The 26760-nt window shown below is 40.9% G+C and overlaps 1 protein-coding gene and 1 pseudogene across 2 annotated transcripts in view; one reads left to right on the top strand and one right to left on the bottom strand.

The window, feature by feature from the left end:
- The window catches only part of DCLK1 (doublecortin like kinase 1), a 393955-nt gene that overhangs the window by 189130 nt on the left and 178065 nt on the right, over positions 1-26760 (bottom strand). The window lies entirely within an intron of this gene.
- LOC133762552 (large ribosomal subunit protein eL30-like) lies at positions 9885-11123 on the top strand (annotated as a pseudogene).

Here is a 26760-nt window from a genome sequence, read left to right as displayed (position 1 = left end):
TGGGATCTCTAGATCATATGGCGGGTCTATTTGTAGTTTTTTTTAAAGGAATCTCCACACTGTTTTCCACAGTGGCTGCACCAATTTGCATCCCCACCAACAGTGTATAAGTGATCCCCTTTCTCTTCAACTTCCCCAGCGTTTGTTACTCTCTGTGTTTTGGATTTTAGCTTTTCTGACATTCTGATTTTAGCCATTGTCATTGTGGTTTTGATATCCATTTCCCTGATGGCTAGCAATATTGAGAATTTTTTCATAAATTTGTTGGCCATTTGTATTTCTTCTTTTGAGAACTGTCTATAGAAGTCCTTTGCCCATTTCTCAACTGGAGTGATCTGTGGACCATTTTCATTGTACTTGTGTGCATCTTTACTGCATGCCTACCACAGGCCAGTTTGCACACAGCACAGATGTACAAAAATGAGTAAGACATGATCTCTCTCAGGAAAAGTGTGAATAATTCACATCAAAGAGCAGAATTTCCTAAAGTGTGGATGGCTAATAGGTTTTGTGCAAAAGGGAACTGTGCAAATAAAATGCTGTTTATCCAGTGTAAACAGGTTAGTTTTGTTTCCAAACCACAAAATCCTTGTTGTACTAATATACATTGTGACTCCAAAGAGGAGATAGAAAGATCCAGTATTTCCCAAATTTATTTGACTCTAAAAATTGTTTCTCACACAGTACCATACAGACCAGAGCTCTCTTTGGACATGTACTGGCAGCCCTGAGTGCAAAGGATTATGGGAACACACACAGGAAAGCGTGGTGACCATTTTCTTCCTGGGTAGCCATGTTTCTGTTGAAATATTTATTTGGTAATTTATTAACTAGCTCAAACTTTTATGACTGGGGCCAAACATTATGAAGACAAGTTGCTGATAGATGAAAAACACTGTTTTCTAATGGAAGCTGTCCTTTCTCCCTGCATATTTCCACCATTTACATTCTGAAACATCAGGTTGCTGACCAGACCACATGCGTCTGTGTAACTGTGTTTCGAGTCACTGAAAAGTGGACAAATAACTATCATCAAGGCTGCAACATGCAGACAGCCAACTTTCTTCCGTCACTCTGATGATGACCATTTTCCAAAACTGAGAGTTAAAGAACAGCACAGACAACAATCATCTTGGACAGTTTAGGCTTCATTCGATTGGCAAGTGGGAAATGAAACATGATGAACTTCTGATGTTCTTTCCAACACCAGGATTCCAAGAATATAAAAAGAGCACAGTGATTGTTAAGGAAAAGTAACTGTCATCACCCAGCACAAAAAGACAGGGGGAAGTCATTTCAGTGCTGAACAACGGGTATTCATTTACCTCTCAAGCTTCAGTGATTGAAATCAAAGAATTTGCTGAACTATCAGAAACTCTGATGTTTTCTGCACTTTCTGCTCTGCATTACTTCACTTCTTTCCTGCTCACAACTTCCCACCGGAAAAGGTGGGTAAGGTCAGTTGACCAAATTCAAATACAAAACTGTTCCTTGTTAGAAGCCTTGGTAAACGGGTTGAGAGAAATGGAGGCTTGAACACAAGGTTATGATAAAGATGGATCTAGGAGAATCAGTTATGCATGTTTTCACGCTTTGTTATGAGTCTAGAGGCAGCTATAATGTAGTCTATCTAATAAAAAGAATAGCAGAAGAAGATTTGTAATCCTTTTCTCTAGGCAAATACACTTTGAGAATTTTCCTTGAGGCATTACTATGTATGCTGACATCAAGGATTATAAAAAGAAGAGAAATGTAAAATCTAGGTTTTATATAATAATTTAATTTTTATAAATCTACACAATATGAACCCCTTTTAAATTGACTATTCTAATAATTCAGTGTGGTTACCAGCTTTAAAAAAGTAAGTTCCTATGGAAAGCCAAGACACCGTGGCAAAAAATGTTCTACATGAAGGATCTCTGTGAGTGAGACCCCAGCAGGAAGAAGTGGTCATCAAAGAAGGATGTACTTTTCTCTAAAGAGAGGAGAGAACTTCCACTTCACTATGGCCTTGTCTAAATACTGATGGAGTCTGGATTCAAAAGGCTTCCACAGCCTAGATAGCTCATGTGAAGAGCCTTGGATGGTCACTGACTCATATATAAGAGTGTTAATTGTTGAATTAATAACAGGAGTCACTGTGCACTAACTCCCCATTCAGAACCTCTGTCCTCAATGAGTTGTATTATGAGAGTTAACTGTAAAACTAGTTCTCAAATAGTTTTTTTTGTGTGTGTGCATGTGTGTGCAAATTGTTGAAATTTTTACTTAGTATAAAGTTGGTTTTCTGTGTACAAAGTTAATTGAAAATGAATCTTAATGGAGAATGGGACTGGGAAAGAGAGATGGAGGAGGAGGAGGGGTGGGAGTGTGGGTAAGGTGGTAAGAATCACTATATTCCTAAAGCTGTACTTACAAAATTTGTATTTCTTAAAAAAATAAATATAGCAAAAAAAAAAAAATCACACACACACACACACTAAAAAACAGTTTCTGAGGCAAGCATTTGGCTTAGGTTTTTTTTTTTTTTTTGACAGGCAGAGTGGACAGTAAGTGAGAGAGACAGAGAGAAAGGTCTTCCTTTTTGCCATTGGTTCACCCTCCAATGGCCGCCGCAGCCGGCGCATCGTGCTGTTCGGAAGCCAGGAGCCAGGTGCTTCTCCTGGTCTCCCATGGGGTGCAGGGCCCAAGGACTTGGGCCATCCTCCACTGCCTTCCCAGGCCATAGCAGAGAGCTGGCCTGGAAGAGGGGCAACCAGAATAGAATCTGGTACCCCAACCGGGACTAGAACCCAGTGTGCCAGCACTGCAAGGTGTAGGATTAGCCTGTTGAGCCACGGCGCCAGCCTTGGCTTAGCATTTAAGATGCAGGTTAAAATGGTTGCATCCCAAGCTGGAGAGCCTGGGTTAGATGCCAGGCTCCATCTCCTGACTCCAGCTTCCTGCTGATGCAAAGCCTAGGAGGCAGTGGTGATGGCTCAAGTGACTGGGTTCCAGCTATCCATGTGGAAGACCTAGATTGAGTTCTTGGCTCCCAGCTTTGGCCCTGGCCTGACCCAGGGTCACTGTGGGCACTTGAGCAGTAAACCAGCAAATTGGAAGTTCCCTCTTTCTCTGTCTCATTCTGTCATCTCTCAAACTTTAAAGAAAATATTCTATATATGGATAAAAAAACCATACTTTTTCTTATAAGGGGATGACAGTTGAACTTCTCTGCCAAGAAATTCATTCTCAGTAGTTCTCAGATGATGGACGTGTTTGTCAAGATTAGATATAGGGCAGATACAGAGATAGCAAGTGTGAGTAAAGAGAGACATCCAACCTGTGAAGAGCACCCTTTCAAGCTTTTCTGTTTCACCATCCTCTAGTCATCCCACCAAGAAGAGGCGGTTTGTCAGTGCTGGCTCTTCTGTGTATCACTATGGCCACAGATTCAAATCCAGGCATTGCCTATACTGCTGCCCTTTACCCCCCAAATCATGTCAGTGTAGAGCTCACCCACCTACCCGATGCTTTTGGCATTTCCCTCTCATGAGTTTTATCACCTCTCCTCCTTTCTCTCCATCAGTCTACTCTTCTTAGTAAATTTTCAGAATTTCTCTGCCTGGCTCAGAAAACCACCAATGGCTGACAATCAAGTCAATGATTCATCTTTCTGAGCCAGGCATTTCAGATGCCTTAAAATCTGGCTCCAACCAATCTTTCACACTTCAAGTTGTTTTAGTTTAAAAACAGTGTCTGATGTGGAATAAGCATTTTTTGGGTAGAATGAAGAAAAGAAGGATAGATGGATTATGTTCTAACCTAAAGCATGTTCCAATTCATCTGCTTTACTTATTTTTCTCTCTGAAAACTGCTCATCCTTCCCTCTCTTAGTGCTTTTTTTGTAAGGCTGCTCTCCTTTTTTGTATCCCCACCTTCCTACTTTTTTGCCTGTTCAAATCCCTCCTGTTGTCCAAGGTTCAGTTGAAGATTCAAGCTCTACGGTCTCCATCCACTGCTCTGAATCTCTAGTCATCATTCAATGTTTATTGATCACCTGTTATTTGCCAGTCACCGTGCTAAGCCTTGAGGATACAACTTCCCTCAGTGGTAACCTCTTAATTCCTCAGTACATTTGTCTACAGGTTTAGGATCTGAAGAATTCCTAATGCCCTGTTGTGAATGGATACTGCAGAAAACAGTAACTTGCATTTCCTTCCAGTTATTCTGTCAATGCCTGGAGTCAGCTGATCTGGATTCCAGCCCTTGTTCCACCACTATTCTAACTTAGCAAGTCAGAAACCCTCTGGAATAGTTTTGTTTCTTTGTTTCTTTTTTAAAAAGATTTATTTATTTATTTGAAAGTCAGAGTTACAGAGAGAGAGAAGAGACAGACAGAGAGAGCTCTTCTATCTGTAAGTTCACTCCCCAAATGGCTGCATTGGCTTGGGCTGGGCCAGGCTGAAGACAGGAGCCAGGATCTTCTTCCCAGTCTCCCAAGGACTTGGGCCATCCTCTGCTGCTTTTCCAGGCACATTAGCAGGGAGCTGGACCAGCAGTGGAGCAGCTGGGACTTGAACCAGTGCCCAAATGAGATGCTGGCACTGCAGGTAGTGGCTTAACTTTCTGCATCACAGCGCCAGCCCTAATAATTCTGTTTCTAAAGATCTGGGATTCGGTTACAGCAGAAGCCATGTCTCCTGGTGATGCCGTCTTTGGCACTACGGAGATCCCTGTCCTGACACTGTTACCCATGAGCACTGCATGGTCATCAGAGCCCAGGCCCTGAGTTCACAGAGCTCTGCCACTTGGGTATCAATCTCTGCACCTCAGTTTATCATACCAGCTGTTAAAGGATTAAAGGAGTTGAGATTGTGGATTGTAAGAAAATAAATCCTCAATAAATTTTAGCTACTTTTTGTTAGTCCAAGTGCATTTTTATTTCCAAATAAGTCAAATGTATACTTATTGTGAATTAGTAAAACATGGTTTTCTTTTTCAAAAAGCAGAGTATGTAGCTCCTGGGCACTATACCAACAAGCTTCTCTTCTAGGTAGATTTGGGTAAAATGTAGTCAAAGGGCACCTCTTTTGCTTTGGATTTAAGGATTATAGCACCATAATCTTGATGAAAAGTATACTTTCAATTGGCATCAGGAAACTGGTGCAGGGCTGGAAGAAGTTAGTAGCACACAGGTGAGATACAGCCCATGCCTCTGATTTCTATTTGCACTGGATGCTCTGAAAAGTCATTCTCAAGGAAAACCCCATGGTATCAGCCATAGTCCTGTGAACCATTGGCTTCACTTAGGCCTTCCTGAGATCCACAATCAACTTCAGTTTTGTGGTAACCACAGATTTGTACTCTGAGAAACTCGTCATCTGTGGAAATGCCCTACAGGAGAAAAGAAATTGGGTTTATGCAGTTTATAAGAAGCTAGTCCAATTATGGTCCATTCCACCAAATATTCTATCCAGTAAGGGAGAGCCTTTGGCCTAGTTATTAAGATGCCAGTTAGGAACACCCATGTCTCATATGAGAGTGACTAGCTAGGTTCAATGCCCAGCTCTAGGTCCCGACTCTGATTTCCTGCTAAAGCAGACCTGGGAGGCAGCAGTGATGGCTCAAGTAAATGGATTCCTGCCACTCATGTGGGAGACCCGGACTGGGTGCCCAGCTCCAGGCTTTGGATTGGCCCACACAGCCCCAGATTTCATGAGCAGCTGGGGAGTAAACCAGTGAAAGGGATTCCTCTCTCCCTCCCCTACCCCTGTCCCTTCTGTTCTTTGTCTCAAATAAGTACATAAAAAATATATTCTATTGGTTACTTTTGTTCTTCTCTTTGGTTACTGTATCAAACTCTAACTTCAAAGAAAAACATTGACTTTTATTGCATCAGAGTTGGCCTCTAATGCTATAGGCACAGTGCTAGACTTACAGTATCTAAAGTACAGGGGTGATTATTATGGCTCAATGCGTTGGGAAAAGCCCTTGAAGAGGGAATGGGACAGCTGGGTCTGAGCCCGGATTTGACATTAACCAATGTACACACTTGGATGAGTTCCTGACATCCTCTTGCTTAGCAGTTTCTGTACTGGTTCTGATATGTTTTTACCACACTAATTATATGATGTCAGTAAAAAGAAAAGATAAAAAATTCTCTTTTGGTGTAACATACTAACAAGAATATCTCTATCTGCATGACTGTATTTAATCCTTCATGTACATTATTATACTTAATCTTATCCACTCAGAAGATAGACTGTGTTTGACAATAGCTAGATGGTATTAGTATCTCCATTTTACAGATAAAAAAATGTAGCCAGATTAAACAGAAGATTAATAGTAATCTGAAACCAGGTCAGTCAGAATTCAAATGCAGGCTCTAAACCACCGAGCTTCAGGAAAACAAGTCTATTCAAATACACAGAAATATCTACCCTGACATGTGTGTATTGTGAGTTTCATTTGATAAAGCCATTATGATCAATAGTTTTCACAAATATGACACATTAACAGTGCACAATAAAAACATCTGAAGGAAATTTGAGTAATTTCTATGGCTCAAGGAAGACATTCCTTTTTCCAACTCTCTTGATGTGAAATCTGGATTCATATATTTTCCATTAACTTGTCATTACGTACACTTCCCCGGGAGACTGAACCTCCTACAGGGGAAGCAGAAAGCTACAGACAAATATGGGCTTCCTTGCCTCCGAGCTTCCGGCTTGAGCTGCTCTGCTAGGGCAGAGATTCAAACAAAGGCAATAAAAGCATCTGCTATTTACACATTTCCAAAGCAGGACCACGGAATCCATTCCCCCTCACTGGAACGAGATCTCCATGGTGACGATGACTTCTGGGAGCTGGTCCCGTTTCTCAGCTGAGCCTGAGGATATTTTCTTTACAAGGGCGCCCTCTACAGGCAAAATAGAGGAAATTTTTCTGCATCCCTGGCGATACTTGTATCTACCAGGTGTGTTAGAGACTCTAAAATATTTTACCATCATCCATTTAACATATTTTAAGTCAGAAACCAAATAAAAATAAAATCTCAGAAATTCAATCCAATTATTAAAATATATTAATAGAATATCTTTTAATTTCTTTTTTTTAAATGTTTATGTAAAATCTCTATTTCTTTACACCAGTAAGAGATGTAGACTTAAGGGTTCTATGATTTCATTTTAATGAGATGCTCTCTACCAAAAAATGAGTCCTTATACCTTTGTAAAAGAGAAAACCTAGGTATCTATGTATTAAGCTGTCAGTAATCTTCCTCTTGTTGAACAATTCAGAATGCAACCATTATAATTAGCTCTGAGTTAAAATTTGGCATATACAGCACCCCTTATCCTGCCAAAACTGAATGGAGAGAAAGTTTCTCTTCCAATTTCATTCCAAACTTGGCTTCTTTTCTCTTCTCTCTACACTGAATGTTTTCATGCCACCTGGTATTGTAAGTCAACCACTGCTAACGTTTCTACTCTTTGGGTGTGAAATTCCATCAGCTTCTCTTTTTAAAGCATGTCTACAATTAGTTTTATAGTCAAATACAAGAAATATATTCTGTACTGCCATAAAAATACATCTTCTTTCAGCCCTTTACATTTTCATGTTTACCTTTTCATTTCTTCAATGATAAATGAAATTCACATGGTCACTTATTTTACAGTATTCTAGCTAGAAATTTTATTAATTTTTTTATTTGAATGCAGAGTGATAGAGAGTGGGAGAGACAGAAAAAGAGAAAGGGAGAGAGAGAGAGAGAATCTTCTATCCCCTGGTTCGCTCCCCAGCTGGCTGCAACAGACTAGGATGGGTCAAGCTGAAGCCAGGAGCCTGGAACTCCATCTGGATCTCCCACATGGTAGCAGAAACTCCAGTACTTTGGTCATCATCCACCGCTTCCAAGATCCATAAGTAGGGAGTTTGACAGGAAGCCTAGTAGCTGGGATTGGAACTGATCTAGGATTGGGCATACCAAGCAACGACTCAACCCACTGTGCTACAATGCCTACCCATAGCTAGAAATTTCTGATTAAACAAATAGTAAGTTAGCCAGAGAAAGAGGAATAAAAAGAAATTATTTAAATAATAATAATAATAAACAGAGAAAGGAAAATAAAAGTGCTTGAACTACTCTTTTTTACAAATATTAACACAAGAAGCTCTGCGATAACACTGGAACAACCAGGTGATGGATGCTTAAAGAAACAGAAACGGGTCCAGTATTGTGGCCTAATGGGTAAAGCTGTCACCTGCAGTGTCCGCCTCCCAATATGGGTGCTGGTTCAAGTCCCAGCTGCTCCACTTCCGATCCAGCTCTCTGCTATGGCCTGAGAAAGCAGCAGACGATGGCCCAAGTCCTTGGGTCCCTGCCCCTGTGTGGGAGACCCGGAAGAAGCTCCTCGATCCTGGTGCAGCTCTGGCTGTTGCGGCCACTTGGGGAGTGAATCAGTGGATGGAGGACCTCTCTCTCTCTCTTTCTCTCTCTATGCCTCTCTGTAACTCTGCCTTTCAAATAAATAAATCTAAAAACAAACAAACAAACAAACAAACAAAAAAAACTGGTTACAGCCAAAACAAGTGTTTAAAAAAAAAAAAAAAGAAACAGGAACAGAAAAAGTTGAGAAGGGTTTTTGGCACAGTGGTTAATGTGCCGCTTGGGACGCCTACATACCACATAAGAATGCTTGAGTTACAGTGCTGGCTCCACTCCAAATTTCCCTACCACCCATGGGGAAGGTCTGGATTGGGTTTCTGGCTCCAAGCTCTGACCTGGCCTATCCCTGGCTGAGGAGGAATCTGAGGAGTGGAGCTGCAACAGGAGCTCTCTCTCTGCCTCCCAAATGAATAAAACAAACACACTTTCAACAAAGAAATAGAAAAAAGAAAACACATGCAACCATTCACTTTCAGTGCATAATTCAGTGAATGACATTAGATAGTCAATACTTTTTTATAAAGTAGGCTTTGTGTTAGATGATTTTGCCCACCTGTTGGCTAATGTAAATGTTCTGAGCATGTTTAAGTTAAGGCTAAATGAGGATGTTTGATATGTTAGATGTATTAAATGTATTTCAATTTTAATGGTATTTTCAATTATGAAGGGCTCAGTCAGATATAACCCTATTTTTGAAAAAGATTTATTTATTTATTTGAAAGTCAGAATTACACAGAGAGAGGAGAGGCAGAGAGAGAGAGAGAGAGGGAGAAAGAGAGAGGTTTTCCATTTGCTGGCTCACTCCCCAACTGGCTGCAATGGCCGGAGCTGTGCTGATCTGAAGCCAAGAGCCAGGAGCCTTCTCTGAGTCTTCCCATGTGGGTGCAGGGACTCAAGGCCGTCCTCCACTGCCTTCCCAGGCCACAGCAGAGAGCTTGATAGGAAGTAGAGCAGCCAGGACTCAAACCGGCACCCATATGGTATGCCGGAACTGCAGGTGGCAGCTTTACATCCTAGGCCACAGCACTGGCTCCAATATAACCCTATTGTAAGTCAGAGAGTACCTACACTAACAATCATTCCTGTCTCGGTGGTTTTAACGTTTGTCTTTGCCCATTCAGGATTCTAAATAAACTGCCACAGAATAGGTGGCTTGTAAACCCAGAAATTTACTTCTCATACATCTGCAGGATGAGAAATCCAAAATGAATTTTGGATTCCTGGTGAGGATCCAATTTCTTATAGATACCCATCTTCTCACACGGTGGAAGGAGCAAGGCACCTCTATGGGACCATTCATCAGACCATTGATCCCATTCATGAAGGCTATGATCCTATGACCTAATAACCTTTAAAGGCTCCACCACCTAAAACCATCACCTTGGGGATTAGGATTTCAACATATGAATTCGGGGAGGAAGAGGACACAAACATTCAAATCATAGCACTGCATACAATGATCCTGCAGTACCAAACACTGACCAAACACCTTGGCTGTGCTGCCTGGAGTGACCTTGGGCAGCTACTTAACATCATCAAGCTTCAGTTTCCTCATGTAAAACAGAAAGTTGCACGAGGATTCAATGCAATAACGTATATAGAGCTCTCAGTACTGTGCCTGGCTCAATGAATGTCAAGGGGTGAACAGCTGCTACTCTTAGTGCTGGGATTAGTGAAGTACAGTAGGTAGGTTTCTGTGTCAGGTGTCATTCTGAGGATTGGGGCCTATTATTTAAGAATAGAATACTAAAAGCCCTTAGAACATCTGGGAAAGAGAGGCATAAGGAATAGTTTATTTCAAAGGTTGCCAATCCTGGTCTTTGGCCAAGTTAACGCCACATCAATCCTATCACCATGTTTGGTTTCTCTTGTTCAGACAGCTTTCACTGTGGTCTACCACTTCGTTAGGACAGCTTTCTCCACTTGATACTCTTTCAGTGGAGGGCCTGGTTTATAGCATAAGACAACGGAAACTGCTACGCAGTCGTGTCTTTGGAGAGGGTACAAATAGTGTCTGATCTGAACTCTGAAGCAAACCCCTATCTGTTCCTTTAGGATAAGTGTTCAAGCTTATGGTCGGTGAAGCTAAAGCTGCCTTTTCCAAATTGTCTGACTGAACTCATTTTCAGGGCTGGAAGAAACATTAAACTATGCTGCCATTGAGAGGGTCTTCCATAAAATCCATGCAAGCAGGTAACTCAGATAGTGGCATGATTTCTAGTGAGGCAGAATCTGCTTACTCTGTCAATGGGAAAAAGAAGTATTGTAGGAATTCCTTCCTTTCTTGTTCCCCGGCTATCTGTGTCACTGTACTTGGTTGGAGGCCATCCTGCAACTAAGGCAGGAAGAGGGTGGCAGCAAAGAGGATGAAAAAGCCATTGGGGTTGATCAACTTTAGACTCCAGTTTGTGACACAGAGTGGGAGATACTTGCCAGCTACACATAGACTCTGAAGATGGTAAGACAAGGCAAAGTGAAACTGGCCAATCTCACCAGCAACTCCCTGGCTTTGAGGAAATCTGAAACAGAGTATTCCGTCAGGTTCACCAAAACAGGTGTCCATTGCTATAGTGGCAATAATCCTGAACTGGGCACAATGTGTGGAAAATACTACAGCTGATGCATCCTTTCTCTCCTGGATCCAGATGATTCTGATGTTATTAGAAGCTTGCCAGAACAGACTGATGAAAAGTAAGTCATGCAATTTTTTAAATAAAACTTGCCAGAGCTTGTTTTTAAAAATTTTGGAAAAGGAAGAAATGGAACTATGAAGAGAAACAGGAAGCCAAAGAATTCAGAGTCTTGGAGTAGAGGACAAAGGAAAATATTAAGGGAAAAAAATGTGGCACTGAGAACCAATTAATAGTTATCATATTAGTGTTGAAAGAGGGATGTTGAGCATAATGCTATCTTCAAACAACTCTTAGGAACTCTTCAGGATCCCATCACCAAGTCTAAGAGGTATGGGCCATCCACAACCCCAGGCACAAATGCAAGACCAACAGGAATAGGTAAGGAGTATAGGTGAGCAAGGGTAGACAAAAAAAATCCCATCAGCGGTGACCAGGGCAAACTGGATGATAAATGCCCTGTCTAAAGCAAGCAGCACCAGGCACACTGGCCCTGTATTACTTTGTTTAACATATTTTCAATAGGGGCCGGCGCTGTGACACAGCAGGTTAAAGCCCTGGCCTGCAGCACTGGCATCCCATATTGGCACTGGTTCGAGTCCCTGCTGCTCCACTTCTGATCCAGCTCCCTGCTAATGCACCTCAGAAAGCAGTGGAAGATGGCCCAAGTCCTTGGCCCCTGTACCCATGTGAGAGACCTGGAAAAAGCTCCTGGATCCTGGCTTCAGATCAGCTCAGCTCCTGTCGTTATGGCCATTTGGAGAGTGAACCAGCAGAAGTAAGACCTCTCTCTCTTTCCCTCTCTCTCTCTTTGTCTGTCTCTACATCTCTCTGTAACTCTTTCAAATACATAAAATACATCATTAAAAATATTTTCAACAGTAAGAATTGTTAAATTTAACATTCCTTGATTAAGAAAAAAACTTGTGGCACTGTGTAAGCCCATCTAAAATATTCTCATCTGGATTTAGTCTGATTTTTGATCTATAAATGTACATAGAAAATAACTCTTCTTTCAAAAAACATTCTCAAAAGTTTATTATTGTATAAGTTTATTCTATGCTCTTGTGCTAGGGTGGTCACCACTGTAAAATCCAAACTGAAGGACAAAGACATGGTGCTCTGAGATGCTCCTGCTACATGTTCCCAAGTCTGGAAATCACCATTAATGGGAAACATTTGGAGCCAAAGGCAAGCAGTCACTATTCAGCTGGTCTAAGGTGCTTGGCATAGGTCCCAGCCTACAGAGTTACAGAGGTCAGTGTTCAAAACTGGAGAATCAATCCTGACCCACAAAATCTGTGTAGGGCAATACCCTCCGGAGGAGTTTATCTGGAAGAGAAGCTAAAAATGTATTTAAAGCAACCAGTTGTTCTCTTCTAATTTTGTTACCTCTAACTGAGAATGATCACCAGTGAATCATGGTGCATGAGTTTCCCTTCTGATGTTCCAGGTCCCAAAGAGATTTGAACGCAATGTTGATTCCTCACAAGAAACCTTGCTCAAATCAGACTAAAAAGGAATATTTTGCAAGAAATTCAGAATGCGGAGCCGGTGCTGTGGCATAGTAGGTTAAGCCTCCACCTGTGGTGCTGGTATCCCAGAAGGCACCAGTTTGTGTCCCAGCTGCTTGTTTTCTGATCCAGCTCTCTGCTGTGGCCTGGGGAAGCAGTGGAAGATGGCCCAAATGCTTGGGCCCCTGCACCCATGTGAGAGACCTGGAAGAAGCTCCTGGCTCCTGACTTCCGATCTGCCCAGCTCTGGCCATTGTGGCCATTTGGCGATTGAACCAATGGATGGAGAACCTTTTTCTCTGTCTCTCCCTCTCTCTGTAACTCTGCCTCTCAAATAAATAAATAAATCCTTTTTTTAAAAAAAAAAAGAAAATCAGAATTCAAAGTATTGACATATATTTGATGGATAAAAACATAAAGATAGATTTCTTTGTCTTGTATGTCCCTGCACACTGGCTTGTCACTTTGAGATGGCATAAAATATTCCCAAAGCTATGAAGTATGTGTCTGCCAGGAATATTTGTAAATGTTGCTTGACATTAAAGTATGGAGTTGGGTGCTTTAAATATTTCTATTTCTAATCTACTTGTCTGCATATATAGCTTGACATTAAAGAGAATTTTTCATAGAATTCGAATTAGTCTTCTCAAGTAAAAGACATTTTTCAAACAATGACAATCTCATGAAGCTGACATTTCCAAAATGATTGTCAGCCCAGCTGTTACCATTACCATCACCCTCATCATCAACACCACCACCACAGCTCCCATGAGCCACTGTCACCATTGATACTACCATAATCACCACCACTACCATTACTATCACCATTGTCATCACCATCACATTACGAATCACCATCAGTACCACCACCACCACCATCAGGACCACTATCACTGCTACACTGCTATCACCATCACCATCACCACCATCACCTCCACCATCAGTACCACTGCCACCACCATCTCCTCCACAATGGGAGCCTCATTTAACTTTGGAGTATTTTTTAATGAGCTAAGAGCAAAGCTTTTTGTCTGGTGCTCTGTACAGCACCTTAGCCACTGTCCTGCTCACTGATTGCTTAGCTACTTCTAATTGGTAATAATCATCCCAGTACTATTCAGTACAAATGCAATTGAAAATCACATTCTAAAATTATTTTACGAATAAAATTACTTTTTTCCCACCCAAGTTCAAATTCAGCTAATAGACACTTGCATGGCTTTGAAAATATTATTGGAGGAAAAGACTTATTCTTCCAAACATGAAGGCAAGTCAGTTTTTAAAATTGGAAATGAAAACATTTTCTGGAATTGTTTGAATAATACTGCTGCTTTTCCATGATTATATTAAGATCTACACACAGCTGATGAAAAGTAGAGAGAGAGATAGAGAAAGTAAAATTTAAAAAAAGAATCACAGTCCAAAATTAAGGTTTGGTTTCAAGACTTTTTTTCATAAATACATGCTGATATGGATATGCAATGAATACATTCTTGGTAATACCTTTACTCAATGGCATTTTAAAAAAATTACAGTCTTTATAGGGTGATTTGAACAACCTAGGCCAATATTTCTTCTTTGAAGTTATCCTACACTATGTCTATTAATTTGTTTTATCTAAATATAAAGTCAAGTAAATAATATGAACTGTTTGCCATTTTCCCACAATGCATGGGCTATTGTTGTAAAGCACCATGACTTCAAGTGCCAAATGCCTGCAGAGGCCTGGCAGGCAACAGGAACAGTGAAGTGGGCCAGCACAATAAAACACTGCACACAGAGTAATCAATGCTATTAACACAGGCAGACAATAGGAAACTGATGGGACTGTGCTAAACTGGAACACCCCATTCCCATCTAAATGGGGCAGCTTGACACTTGTCACACAGGAAAGTAAGCCAGATCAATGAATCTCCTAAGACAAAGTGGAATCAGATTTTTATTTAAAAAAATCCTGATTTTTAAAAAGGTGATAAGTTTGTTTGTTCCTTCCTTCCTACCATCTTTCCTTTCTTCCTTCCTTCTTTTCTTTCTTTCTTTTCCTTTTTTTAAAAATATATATTTAAAAATTCGTTGTGCACTCCAGCACTGCAAATAAAACACGCCTATGCCCTGGAGCCACTCAGAGAGCAGGAAGTTTCCTGTTTCTGGGGGAGAATTCCTCCCACAGTGCCCACTAGTTGTGGTTAATATATGCAAGCCAATCCCACAGTTGCACCCAGAGTCTCAACAGAAGCTACCCTGCTTCCAGCAGACTCTTGACTTCTGGCAGAGGTCGTTCTCATCACTTCTGAAAATGAGAGCCTGTGAACAAAACCAATGAAGTGTCTCATAAACGCGTATGTACGAGGGTACTCAAGAAGCTTGTGGGAAAATGGAATTAAAAGGTAAGTGAAGGGGGTGGGCATTGTGGTACAGCAGGTTAAGCTGCTTGGATGGCTTCATTCCATATGGGAGTGCCCATCTGAGCCCAGATGCAGTTCCTGCTTCCTGGTTTTGGCCTGGCCCAGTTCCAGCTGTTGCAGACATCTGGAGAGTGAACCAGCAGATATCAATCAATCAACCAATCTCTCTCTCTGTCTCTCTCTCTCTCTCTCTCTCTCTCTCCCCTTTCCTCCCTCCATGTCTCCATATATCCCTTTCTATCACTCAGCCTTTCAAACAAGTAAATAATTATAAAAAAAAATAAAGTTCAAGGGAAGGCACTTAGTGGAGCAGTTCAGATGCTTGGGGTGCCTGCAACCTTCATCAGAGTGCCTGGTAAAGTCGTGGCTCCACTTCAAATTCTAGCTTCCTGCTAATGCACACTCTGGGAGGCACCAGGTGATGGCTCAAGTATTTGGGTCCCTGGTGGGAGATCCAGATTGAGTTATGGTCTCCTAGATTTGATCTGGCCTAGCCCCAGCTGTTGTAGGCATTTGGGAGATCTCTCTCTGCCTTTAAACTAAACAAAAAATTTTGAAAAAAGGTAAATTTATTTTGGTGCAAGAAAATTTAAACACATGCATTCTTTTTCCATAATACACATTGTCCATGAATTTTTGAAGATTCCTCATATGCATGGATTTCAAAAGCTTTGTGCCCAAAAATAAACTTATCTTTTAGTTTATTTTCCCACAGACTTTTGGAAGGATCATCACACAGGTATGTGTGAGTACCTGTGCTTAGGTGCACCCACAGGTGCTTACGCTGGAACCTTAAGACAGAGTTTGATTTGTCAACTGGGATTTTTTTTCTGTGTCTTTCTCCTCTCTTTCCTGTCTCTGATCATCATGCCTCTCCCTTCCTGCCTCCTGGGAGAGAAACAGTGCAGAGAATCAATAGCAGGAAAATTCACAGTACATATTACCAGCTCAATGGAGATGGACAAGGACATTCCCTCTCCTACACCTTGTACACAGGCCAATCACAGTTTCAGAGGCTATCAGCTTCATCACAGAAGGGTAATTTCTCTCTTTAAAGATGAAAATGAACCAGGTGCAAGAATTTTCATTTCCGCCACATCTTCCCAAATGTGTAAAAAGTCAGCAAAGCCATTAAAAACTACTAGAAAAATTGGCGGTAGTTGAGAGGAAGTAGAGTATATAAAACTCAGCCAACAGAGGAAACAGATTTGGAGCCTGAAATATCAAGACTGGAAAAAAAATTCAAATTCACAAATAATTCCTTTTTCTTTTTTTTTTTTTTAATTTCATTTATAAGAGAAAGAAAGAGAGAGATTGCATTCCTCATCCTCTGGTTCACTTTTGAAAGGCTCACAACAGCCAGGACTGGGCCACCCCAAAGCCAGCAGCTGGGAACTCAATCATGTCTCCCACTTGGGTAGCAGGAATCCAATTACTGGAAAATCCATGCTGCTTCCCAGAGTCTGCATGAGCAGGAAGCTGGAATTAGGAGCCTGAACCAGAAATTGAACTAAGGTACTCTGATGTGCAACAGGGTGTCTTAACCCCTAGCCTGAACATCCATGCCAGCAGCTAATTTCCAGTGGTTAATTTTTATTTATTGGCTTCCTCCTAAGTCAGGAGTAAGTTGATAGGATGCTCCTTTCCTTCCACGAATGTGCCTTGTATTACTGAGGGCTGTCTCTCACACTGTCGTGATTGGCTCTGGATGATGCCAGTGGTCCAGCCCATCAACTCAGCAAGCACACGCTCTGCACAGGGAGATGCTCTCAGCAATTGTATATGAGTGTGTGATGTTTGCATATCGGTATGTTCCAGTCCACATTAAACAATGCTGTAGTACAGAACAGCACACAGTAGTGGCTTGAGTGTAGGCTCTCCAGCCAGAGAAACTTGTTTTAAATTCAGTTTCGTCCATGGGTGACTGGTTCACTCAGCATTTGGAAACCCCTCATTTCTGCATAAAGAGAATGAGGATAACCTTATGCCTATCTCCCAGGGTGGTATAAAGAATTTAATGAGATAATGCATGAGCATGTGTCAGGCACAATGCAAGTATTCAGGAAAGAGCAAGTCATCTTTTAATTCCTTTTTCCGTGAACTTTTTTGCACAGTGTACAAGTTAATGTTGGTGAAGGAAAACCTTCCAGGATTACTTTCAGAACAGTCAGTGGTCATGACAGAGAAGGCAAAATAAATCTTTGGATTCCCATTTGTCTTTCCCTTGTGCTGTTTTTACACTAAAAAATTTTCCATATAACAGCTGTCAGGCTTTAGACAACTGTAAGACATTGGAACAGCAATCAGCACTGAGCAAAGTGCATGAAAACGGCATTCCCTTTCCCTCCATATATTATGTGCAGAATACAGTGCAACAACTAAGTTAATATAAGCTATCTCCTTACATCCCTGAAAATCTTATGCAAGTGCCTGACAAGTAGGTGACTGAACAGTCCCTCCATGCTGAAACATTTGTCCACGCCAATCATTATCTCCTTGATGTTAAAGGAAATGAGATTGAAGCATGAACAGCCTCAATGAACAGCAATTTAAAGCTTTAAAACCATAAAAAAGGCATAACCAGCCAACGTAAATCTCAAAATTGAGGTACTTTCCTTGTTTGTTATGTAGACAGACCTCAAGTCGGACTCTCATGTTTCGTCTCATCTGACAAGAATGAAGTTAAAATCACCACACACAATAACTAGGCTTATAAATGCACTTAAACAAAATCATCAGCATAATGCCATTTCTTAATGAATCTATAAACATCTTTGTGCACTATTTGTAGTATTCTGCTCTCATATCCAAACACATGGACTGTTAACAAAAATTTTTTGAGCGCAAGAAATGTCTTTAGGTGAACAAGATAGTGATAAGATAGTGATTTTATTGTTTGCACTTATCTCAGCAAAGGGTGTTGCTATGGCCTGAATTGGGACCTCCAAAATTCGTATGTTGAAAACGTAATTTCCGGCTGGCACCACAGCTCACTTGGCTAATCCTCTGCCTGCGGCGCCGGCACCCGGGGTTCTAGTCCCGGTTGGGGCGCCGGATTCTGTCCCGGTTGCTCCTCTTCCAGTCCAGTTCTCTGCTGTGGCCTGGGAATGCAGTGGAGGATGGCCCAAGTACTTGGGCCCTGCACCCACTTGGGAGACCAGGAGGAAGTACCTGGCTCCTGGCTTCGGATCGGCCATTTAGGGGGTGAACCAACGGAAAAAGGAAGATCTTTCTCTCAGTCTCTCTCTCTCCCTAACTCTGCTTGTCAAAAAAAAAAAAAAAAAAAGTAATTTCCAGTATCTCAGAAAATAATCTTAAGTGAAACAGGTTGTTGCAATTGTTATTAGTTATAATGGAGGTCAAATGGAGTTGGGGAGTTCCTAATTTAATATAACTGGTGGCCTTATGGGAAATTTGCACACAGACACACCCAGAGGAAGAACATCATGTGAAAATGAAGGCAGAGATTCGAGTTATGCTTCCTTGGGCCAAGGGACTAAATACTGCCAGTCAATACCAGATGCTGGGAGAGGCCTGGAACAAATTCCCTCTCACAGGACCCAATCCTGTGGACACCTTGATCCCTCAGACTTCTAGCTTCCAGAATGTGAAGCAGTAACTGTCTGCTACCCAATCCATGTTTTTTTAAATTTTTTAAAAATTTTAAATGACAGCAGTCTTAGCAAATCAATAACAGGTATGTATTTCTTACCCACACAAAAATATAAACAGTGAAAAATTTCCTACAAAACACATTCACTTTGACTAAAAGGATAAAAAGAAAGATTAAAACTCTATTAGGTCATTGTTTAACTGAAACCTGGAGATATTTTAGTAGCATCAGCTTTAGTGGCTCCATTTTTCCACTGACCTTAATTAAATTCTAGAGGGTTTCAGCGAAAGACTCTAAAGCCTAGGACAATCTATTAAAACATTAGAAATATATATGTTCTGTGAACCTGAAAGGAAGGCATACATACGATTTTTACTCATTTCACATTTATGCCAGTGATCAGTGGGCCACAATGACCAGCTCTTGAATGTATGACTTGTTTGTGTAGATTGTGTGGATTGTTTTGTATTTTCTACTCTCTTCACTGCTTTTGGATTTATATTATCCATGAAGGCCTTTATGGAATGCCCCCTTGAATTCTAAGCTAGAAACAAGGCGTCATGACACTATCCCCAGAACAAAAGGATAACAGGACTTCAGGTGACTCAGCAGCACTACAGTCTCCTAATCCTGACTCTGTAAATCACGCCCACTGCAGTCCTAATGCTTCTCAGTGACAATTTTGTCTTCTCTAAAATGAGCAATGCTCCTTCTAGGTCTTTTGTTTCATGATTTGCAAAGGAACATGTGCATAGGGCAATCTGGAAGGCACCATGTTTACTGTAAGCCTACTGTGTACAAGGCACTAAAGAGAAGTTGAATCTTTATCATCATGTTGAAGAGCTGCTATAATTAGTAAAGTGGGGAATAATGAAAATATAATTAATTCTACATTATATTACATGTGCTGACTGAAGGTTTGAACAAAGTAGCAGATAAGTAGGAAGCCTCATGTAGACATGTTTTATGAAATGAAGATTGGTCAAAAACTGATTTTATGCTGCAAAGTTAAACTTAATTGCTAAATTTTTGGCGTGTTCTAGTCAGTGAGAACTTAAAACTTCAATGTTCTATGTGTTTCTCAAACTGCAAGATAGGTAAATTATTATGGTATTAAAACAACTTGGTAAAACATTTTTTGGTAAGATTTATTTATTTATTTTGAAAGGCAGAGCTATATATAGAGAGAGACAGAGAGCTTCTATCGGCTGGTTCACTCCCCAAATGGTCATAGAGGCCAGTGCTGGGCCAAACCAAAGCCAGGAGCCAGGAGCTTCCTCTGGGTCTCCCAAGTGGGTAAGGGGTCAAGCACTTGGGCTATCCTTTGATGCCTTCCCAGGTACATCAGCAGGGAGCTGGATTGAAGTGGAAAAGACAGGACACAAACTAATGCCCATATGGGATGCCAGGGTCACAGGTGGTGGCTTAACCCACTGTGCCACAACACCAGGAAAAACTTTTTTTTGTAGACAGAAAAATACTTATTTGGCCAAGAAATAGTGGTGAAGTGATCACCACTGTATTATAAAGTTAAACTGTGGGAATATCCTCTTTTTTAGTTTTTAAAAATAATTTAAAATGAAGTAAAATCCTCTTTTATTTAAAATATAAGACAATTGGAGCTAATCAAGAATTATTATGGCTCATTTTCTCTACAGAACTTCTGGAAATGAATTAAATTTAGAAGATAAGGGGGTGTATAAAACTGCAAAATTAAAGACATTGAAAAGGAATGTGCTGTGGAGTGCCAGGTTTTAATACAGGGTTGTAAGGAGGGGGAGGAAAAGGAACAATTTTACTAACAATGAAACTCTAAGAATTCCAGGAGCAAACATTTTGTGAAAGAGGAAATGAACATGCAAATTGCATGAATGCACGATTCAAGAATTCACTGGCAGTGCCCAAGTTTAAAAACCTCCATCTTCCTCCCTTACTTGGCGGGCTCACTTTGTTACCTAAGTCTCTGCCTTTGTGATTCCATTAAATCAGCTAACCCAATTACATGAAGACATGTGGCCAGAAATATATATATTCATCTTATAAATTTAGATCTCTGTAAATGACTTGCTAGGACAGACCTCTTATGCTGGCATCCATGTTTTCCTATAGATGCAAAAATCCAGATATCAAAGAAAAACATTCTCAGAGGATGTGATTTCCAAGGGTTTTGTAGACTGAGATCCATGTGCCAGATCTGGCCCTGCTGTCTGTTTGTGTACAGCCTATGAGCTGAGAATGGTTTTTAGATTTTAAAATGTTCAAGAAAAACAAAACAAAAAAAGCCAGCAAAAATAAAGAATAATTGCTTCAAGTGAAAATGGTAATTCACATTTCAGTGTCCATGCATAAAGTTTTATTGCAACAGAACCCTGCTCATTGGTTTATATATTGCCTATGGTAGCTTTTGAGATCAATGGCACAGTTGAGTACAGTGCCATCCTTCAGTATCCACAAGGACTGGTTACAGCAACCCCTTTCAGACACCAAAATCCAAGTCTCTTATATAAAATGGGGTAGTATTTCCATATAATCTATGCACATCCACCTTATACTTTCAATCCTAGATTACCTATAATGCTTATTATGTAAATGCAATGCAAATAGTTATGCTGCATTGTTTAAGGAATAGAGACAACAAAAAAGTTTGTACATGCTCAATACAGAAAGATTCTTTAAAATTATTAATTTATTATTCAGATGTGCAGGGCTGACTGCAGTGGTAACAGAGGCTGCGTGGCTCACAAAGCCACACATTTTCTATTCAACCTCTTGAAGAAAAAGTTCACCAATTTCTGACTCGGGTAATACATTAAGTTGCTGTGACATGAGCGAGTTCCTTTAGCTGTATCCTAGAAAATCATATTCTGAGATCACTGGCGCAGCTCTTTCATCCTTCTCCACCGAATGGGCTCCGGAACACGTGTACTCCATGAATGCGCCTTTCATGCTACTAACAATTTTTTTACACGCAGCGATCTTTTGGCTGTCAGGAATTTTCCTGTAGATGCCAGCAATTTCCTACTCTGTTCCAGCCAATGAGCCACGCAGGGCCTGAGTTGGCCGTCTGCATCCACCTATGCAGTCAATGTGCAGGAGCACCTTCACTGAGCCTGGCTCTGCCTCCAAGTAACTGAGCTAGCACGGGCATTCGGACCTTGTGCACAAGGTCCCCAGCCCATCTGATACCCACATGCTGATATTTAGTCAAGTGTTAGTCCCTTGGTTCTAAGTGATGTTTCCACATTTGAAAATATTTACTTTTTTGAGGATCTCAGTTTACCTGCTGCAAGGCAAACAGGTGACAGTTTCAGAGAGTGACAGTTTCAGTTCAGTAAACCTTAAAATGTCTTTGAGTTCTAGGCCCTGTCTAGTGCACTTGGGCCTCATTCCTTTGTAATCATAACCTCTACTCTACCACCAATGGCTCTACTCCCAACCTGTGTGTACTGATGGTCCTCTTCCCCACTTAATGCTGTATAATTGTTCAAACCTGGTAAATGCCACTCTTAGGATCATTGGTTACTATCCTCACTCTGTCTTTTATGACCTTGTCTAAATATGATCAGAGTTGGCAAACTTGGAAGGCTTCCATAGCTTTGGCAACTCATGACGACAGCCTAGGATGGTTACTGGCACCATAAACTAGAGTGTCAATTTGTTGGGTCAACAACAGGAGTCACTGTGCACTTGCTCCTCATGTGGGATCTCTGTCCTTAATGTGCTGTACATTGTGATTTAATGCTATAACTAGTACTCAAACAGTATGTTTCACTTTGTGTTTCTATGTGGGTGCAAACTGTTGAAATCTTTATACTAAATTGATTTTCTGTATATAAAGAGAATTGAAAATGAATCTTGATGCAAATGGAAGGGGAGAGGGAGCGGGAGAGGGGAGGGTTGTGGGTGGGAGGGAAGTTATGGGAGGGGGAAGCCATTGTAATCCATAAGCCGTACACTGGAAATTTGTATTCATTAAATAAAAGTTAAAAAAAAAATTTCTTTGAAGGAAAGTTCATTAGAAAGTAGCCAAGGAATAGTTAGAAACCACACTGCCCATGCCCCTCTCCCAGGCGGGCTGAATGGAGGCCGCTGAGCATCAACCCACGCCAAAGATCTGTTTCCAGGACCCATTCCTTGCTCAGCAGGTTGGGGAGGCCATTGGCCGCCTCCAGCCCTCTTTCTCTTTAAACTGTTTTCTTTTGTGTAGTGCCCAATTGTGTAAGTGCTGTTCAGCGCCATGAAAAATAAGGTGACCCAACGCTTCAAAATCAAGAATGGTGAAAAACACAAAGGATCCTGAACTTCTCATCCCAAGCAGAGATGCAGCCAGAGGGACAGTTCACAGAGATTTGAAAGAAGATTGCATAAGCCAAAGAGAAAACTGATCAATAGTTTCAAATGAAGGATAATGTGAAAACAAGCAAAATAAATGTAAAGAATTTTCTGTAGGGCTGGCGCTGTGGCGTAGTGGGTACAGCCGCTGCCTGCAGTGCTGGCATTCCATATGGGCGCCTGTTCTAGTCCCGGCTGCTCCACTTCCAATCCAGCTATCTGCTATGGCCTGGGAAAGCAGTGTAAGATGACCCAAGTCCTTGGGCCCCTGCACCTGAGTGGGAGACCCAGAAGAAGCTCCTGGATCCTGGCTTTGGATCGGAGCAGCTCTTTCCATTGCAACCAATTGGGGAATGAACCAGTGGATGGAAGACCTCTCTCTCTCTCTCTGCCTCTCCTTCTCTCTGTGTGTAACTCTTTCAAACAACTAAATAAAACTTTTTTAAAAAAAGAATTTTCTGCAAATAAAATTCATTTAAAAATTGAAACAGGTTGCCATCCCTGAGGCAAACAAACAACAAGAAAGTAACAACTATTGGCAAGGAATGGGGCAACTTGGACTCTTGTGAAATGCTGGTGGGAGTGTAGAACTGTGCACCCACTGTGGACCACATCATGCTGATGCCCCAAAATATTAAACTAGGAGATACCATGACCCAACAATTCCACCACTTCTAGGTATGCACCTCAAAGAACAGAATGTGTTCAAATTCTGGCTGTAACAGATAATGGTCCATTATTTACGATGGCCAAAAAGTAGAAGTAAATGAACCTCTATGATAATCAAATTGTGAACACACACACAGACACACAATGGAATACCTCTCAGCTTTAGAAAGGAAAGAAATGATGACACATGTTTCAACATGGATAAACCCTGAGGACATTCTGTTACATGAGATAAGCCAGTTTCCAAAGGACAACTGTTTTATGATGTCACTTAAATGAAGTATCTAGTAAAGAAATTCAAAGAGACAAGAAGTAGAATGGTGGTTCTGCAGGAAGGGGGAATAAAGGGTTAGAGTTTCATGGGCACAGAATTTCAGCTGGGGAAGATGAAAAATTCTGGAGATGGAAGGTGGAAATGGCTGTATAACACTGGGAGTGTACTTAGTGCCACAGAACTATGTATGTAAAAATGTTAATATTTATGTATATTCTACTACAATTTTAAAAAAGAAAACTAAAATTGGCCTATTAAGAAAGCACTGGAGGCCGGCACTGTGGCTCAATAGGCTAATCCTCCACCTGCGGCGCCGGCACCCTGGGTTCTAGTCCCGGTCGGGGCGCCGGATTCTGTCCCGGTTGCCCCCCTTCCAGGCCAGCTCTCTGCTATGGCCCGGGAGTGCAGTAGAGGATGGCCCAAGTGCTTGGGCCCTACACCCACATGGGAGACCAGGAGAAGCACCTGGCTCCTGGCTTCGGATCAGTGCAATGTGCCGGCTGCAGCTCGCCAGCTGCGGTGGCCATTGGAGGGTGAACCAATGGCAAAAGGAAGACCTTTCTCTCTCTCTCTCTCACTGTCCACTCTGCCTGTCAAGAAAAAAAAGAAAAAAAAAGAAAAAAGAAAGCACTGGAAACAATTTAACAAAGGATGTGAAAGATCTCTACAATGAAAATTACAAAACATTAAAGAAAAAAAATAGAAGACACAAGTATGGAAAAATCTTCCATACTTGCAATTAAAGTAATTAATATCATCAAAATGTCCATACTACCCAAAGCAATTTACAGATTCAATGTGATCCCAATCAAAATACCAATAACATTCTTCTCAGATCTAGAAAAAACAATGCTAAAATTCATATAGAAACACAAAATTCTCTAAATAGCTAAAGCAATCTTAAACAACAAAAACAAAGCTGAGAGCAGCACTGTACCAAACTTCAAGGCAAATTACAGGGCAGTTATAATCAAAACATCCTGGTACTGGCACAAAAATAGACAGGTAGACCAATGGAGGATAATAGAAACCCCAGAAATTAATCCACACATCTATAACCAACTAACCTTTGACAAACAGGCTAAAGTCAATCCCCAGAGAAAAGATAGTGTTTTCAACAAATGGTGATGGGAAAATTGGATCTTTGCATGCAGAATTATGAAACAAGATCCCTACCTTACACCTTACACAAAAGTCAATTCACAATGGATCAAGGATCTAAATCTATGACTTGGTACTATCAAATTACTAGAGGAAAATATTAGGGAAACTGCAAGACGTTGGCAAAGGCAAAGATTTCTTGAAAAAGACCCCAGAAGCAAAGGCAATAAAAGCAAAAACAGACAAATGGGATTACATCAAGCTAAGAAGCTCTGTATTGCAAAGGAAACACTCAGCAAAGTGAAAAGACAGCAAACAGAATGGGAGAAATTATTTCCCAACTATGCAGATGATAAAGGATTAATACCCAGAATCTATAAAGAGCTCAGAAAACTTAATGACAAAATGAACAGTCCAGTTAAAAAAATGGACAAAGGACATGAACAGGTATCTTTCAAAGGATGAAAGTCAAATGGCCAAAAGACATATGAAAAAAAATGCCCTGGATCACTAGCCATCAGGGAAATGCAATGAGGTATCAATTTGTCCTAGTTAGAATGACTAGCATCCAAAAATCTAAAAATAACAAATGCTGGTGAGGATGTGGGGAAAAAGGTACCATAATACACACTGTTAGTGGGAATGCAAACTAGAACAACCTTTATGAAAGATGGTATGATGATTCTTCAGAAATCTCAAAATGATCTACCATATGACCCAGTCATCCCACTCCTGGGAATTTACCCAAAAGAAATGAAGTCAGCATATTAGAGTTATTTGTGCTCCGTGTTTACCGAAGCTCAGTTCACAAAAGCTAAGATAGGGAATCAACTCAGATGTCCATCAACTGAAGACTGGATTAAAAAAATGTGGTATACTTACACTATGGAATACTACTCTGTTGTAACAAAGAATTAAACTTTATCATTTGCAACAAGACAAATATATCTTTTCCTTGATTTGTGGTAACTAATATACAGAGTTCACAAAAAAGTAATGTATATGAGTGAAACTGAGCTTTTGGGACTTGATTATTTTTTGCAGCCCTTGTGTATACTATTGAGGAACAGTAGTTTTTCTACTTACTACTTGTGGAATTCTTTATTTAGTGGGGGGTTAAGCTTGTGATTATAAAATCAACTCAAAAGTGAGCGCTGTGGCTCACTTGGTTAATCCTCCGCCTGTGGTGCCAGCTTCCCATATGGGTGCCAGGTTCTAGTCCCGGTTGCTCCTCTTCCAGTCCAGCTCTCTGTTGTGGCCCAGGAGGGCAGCTGAGGATGGCCCAAGTGCTTGGGCCCTGCACCCGCATGGGAGACCAGGAGGAAGTTCCTGGCTCCTGGCTTCGGATCAGTGCAGCGCCGGCTGTGGCGTCCATTTGGGGAGTGAACCAATGGAAGGAAGACCTTTCTCTCTCTCTCTCTCTCTCTCTCTCTCTGTCTCTCTCTCTCTCTCTGTCTCTCTCTCTCTCGCTGTCTATAACTCTACCTTGCAAATAAATAAAAATAAAAAATTTTTAAAAATCAACTCAAGGTATGTCATTGTAAAAATTAAAATAAAAAATAAAGAAGGAGTAGGGAGGGTAGAATCATGGGGAAGTGTGAGAGTAGGGTGGGAAGTATATAGGAAATACATGACAAAAAATTAAAAAGAAAAAAATTTAAAATCTCAGTCTATAATTCTGATTTGTAAATAAATAAATATTTACAAAACATGGAATTTATTGTTATATTAATACATTTTTTGACAGGCAGAGTGGACAGTGAGAGAGACAGAGAGAAAGGTCTTCCTTTTCCG

Source organism: Lepus europaeus, chromosome 6 (assembly GCF_033115175.1).
Source record: "Lepus europaeus isolate LE1 chromosome 6, mLepTim1.pri, whole genome shotgun sequence".
In the NCBI taxonomy this organism is placed as follows: Eukaryota; Metazoa; Chordata; class Mammalia; order Lagomorpha; family Leporidae; genus Lepus; species Lepus europaeus.
This window is presented reverse-complemented; position numbering and strand designations above follow the sequence as displayed.